This window comes from Myotis davidii, unplaced genomic scaffold (assembly GCF_000327345.1).
Source record: "Myotis davidii unplaced genomic scaffold, ASM32734v1 scaffold663, whole genome shotgun sequence".
NCBI classification, from domain to species: domain Eukaryota; kingdom Metazoa; phylum Chordata; class Mammalia; order Chiroptera; family Vespertilionidae; genus Myotis; species Myotis davidii.
Genome location: NW_006295816.1, coordinates 2248306 through 2250755, shown reverse-complemented (window position 1 = coordinate 2250755; position 2450 = coordinate 2248306). Strand labels below are relative to the sequence as shown.

General features: G+C 65.7%; 1 protein-coding gene across 1 annotated transcript in view; it reads left to right on the top strand.

Annotated features, from left to right (window-relative positions):
- The window catches only part of LOC102773659, a 58444-nt gene that overhangs the window by 50101 nt on the left and 5893 nt on the right, over positions 1 to 2450 (top strand). The window lies entirely within an intron of this gene.

Here is a 2450-nt window from a genome sequence, read left to right as displayed (position 1 = left end):
GGGGCGTCCACCTGTCGAGCCGTTAGGTGCCAAGTCAGTGACGGGGTGGGTGCAGCTGTGGGCATGGCAGCCCCTGGGCCCTGGGTGCTCCTGTCCTGAGATGAAGCAGGCGTGGGCTCTGGCTGGTCCACTCCCCCCGCGTTGCGGGTGTGGCCACAGGCCCAGCGGGGTCCAGCCTGGTTTTCCGGTGCTCACCGTGCCCCTCTCCAGTCCGTCAGCTTTCCTGTCTGTGTGTCCCAGTGGAGCTGGAGTCACCCCTCCTCCACAGCAGGGTCAGGTCCTGGTCTCCCCGGTGACCAGGCTGCCAGGCGCTCATCAGGCTGATGGCGGCCCATTAGCCAACACACTGCCAGCCCTACCCGGGCTGCCAGGGGGACTGGCCACAGCTGCAGGTGGGGACTGGCCACGCCGAGGGAGAGGTGGATGCTTGAGGCTGGGGAAGGCACACCACCCGCTCCTGGAACCATGTCCTTCCAAATGACCTTCAGGAGGTGACAGTTAGGAGCCAGGTTCCTCCCCACACTCAGCAGGGGCACCGGCCTGTGCCACAGCCCATGTCAAACTCGGGCCCTTTAGGAAAGCCTGTCTGTGTGCCTGGCTGGGTGCCCCGTGGACGGGGGACCAGGAGCCGCTGGGACTCAGTCTTCTCATCTCTGAAATGGAGAGGGTGGCACCCGGCAGTTCTGGGCACAGATGCTTGGCCCACAGGGGCCAAACTGGAACCCATTGCATGATCAGCAGCACAGAGTAGGTCTGCACGTAGACTTCTGGGAAACGGACAATGGTGACCCCTTACCCACACACACATGCACCCTACCAAGCCCAGCCTGGGGACGCGGGTCCTGGAGTCTCCAGGGTCAGAGCTGGGGCAGGAGAGGGAGGGGGAGGTGTCTGGCCAGGAAGCCCCTGTGTAGTCCCAGGTCATGACCGCACACCCCTGGCCTTGACGGGCAGGGAGCCTGTAGTCCCAGCCCGTGGTCACCTGAGGAACTGTGGCCTGTGAGTAGGCAGCACCTCCGTGGCCCTGCAGATGCCAGGCAGCAGGTGCTCTGGTGCCCATAACACTCAGGGCAGATGACGGCAGCCCGCCTGGCGGACACTGCGCCTGGCGCCAGCACCTCACTGCGCCATCATTACCCGCCGTCTACACCGCCAGCAGGAAGGAGCTGGGCCAGGGTAGGGGTGGGGGAGGCGGGCCTCAGTGCCGACACCAGGACCCGTGGGAGACAAGCCCTGCTCTGGGAGTCTCATGGAGGAGGCAGGCCTGCCCCAGGGAGTCCGACGGGGGAGGCAGCCGACCTCGGAGAGTGTGATGAGCGAGGCGGTTCTGCAGCCAGGCCCGGCTCAGGGCGCCGGCTGGACGGACAGGTGGCCTCCTGGCCTGAGGTCCGCCCCGCCATCAGGCTGGCTGCCCGCCTTGCCGAGCGGCGACAGACGGCTCTCCCAGAAAACAGTCCCCGTGGCCGCGCCGAGCTGGCGGTGAGCCAGGCAGGGAGACCGGGCGCCCTGACCGTGAGGCCGGTCGCTGGCCCGGGCCCTGCACAGAGGCCGGGTGGACGGGCGGCAGTCAGGTCTGACCAGGCCATGGCATCGCCCTCCAGGGCACCACCCTGCATTCCCCAGGCCCCCATGCTCACATCCTCACCCTGCTCCCACCTGCCAACCCCCCCCACGGGCCCTCTCGTGGGCTAAGCTCCAGCTCGGGAGTGTGTGTCAGCCGCCCGCACCCGGGCGTGTGGGCCCACAGCCCCCTCCCGTGTCACTGTGTGCAGAATCCACATGGGGGGGGGTGAATTCAGAGGGAGGATTCCCTCACCCCTGCCCATTTGAGCAAAATGGCCCATTGAATGCCAGGTAACAGAGGGGGCGGGGGAGCAGTGTGGGCCCCAGACTTTAAAGACGCCCCTTTTACCCCAACCAGAGGGTTTCTAGCACATTCAGGCCCCTCCCAGGGCTGTGAGGTTGCAAACATAAGGGGGGCCCCTGTGGGTAGGGTTGGCCCTTCCCCCAGGGAAGTCCAGCTCCCTGACCCCTAAACAGCCTCAGAGGAGGGGGCATCACCCTGATTATAAGTGGGAACCCTGACCCCTAAGTTAGGCCTCACTGAGGCTGCAGGATTTAACAGTGAACTGGGGTGACACCGGGGAGTCCTCCTGGGGTCCCTGGGGTCTGCACTCACCGCCCAGGATCCCAGAGCTCACATGTGCAGGTCAAGTTCAAGGCCAGGACCCTGTGTGCCATCACTGGGAGGGCTGCCTCCATCTCACCCAGAGGTGGGCACTAATGGTGGACACAGCGTTGTACAGGCCACAGTGGACACGGCCTTTCCAGGGCCCCGACGGCCCCACCTGCCACACCCCCAGCGCCACATCCCAGCAGGCACAGCTGTGTTGCCCGTGTATTTGTACACATGTGGCCTTGCCTGCCACCACCCTCCACCAGGGAAGGGC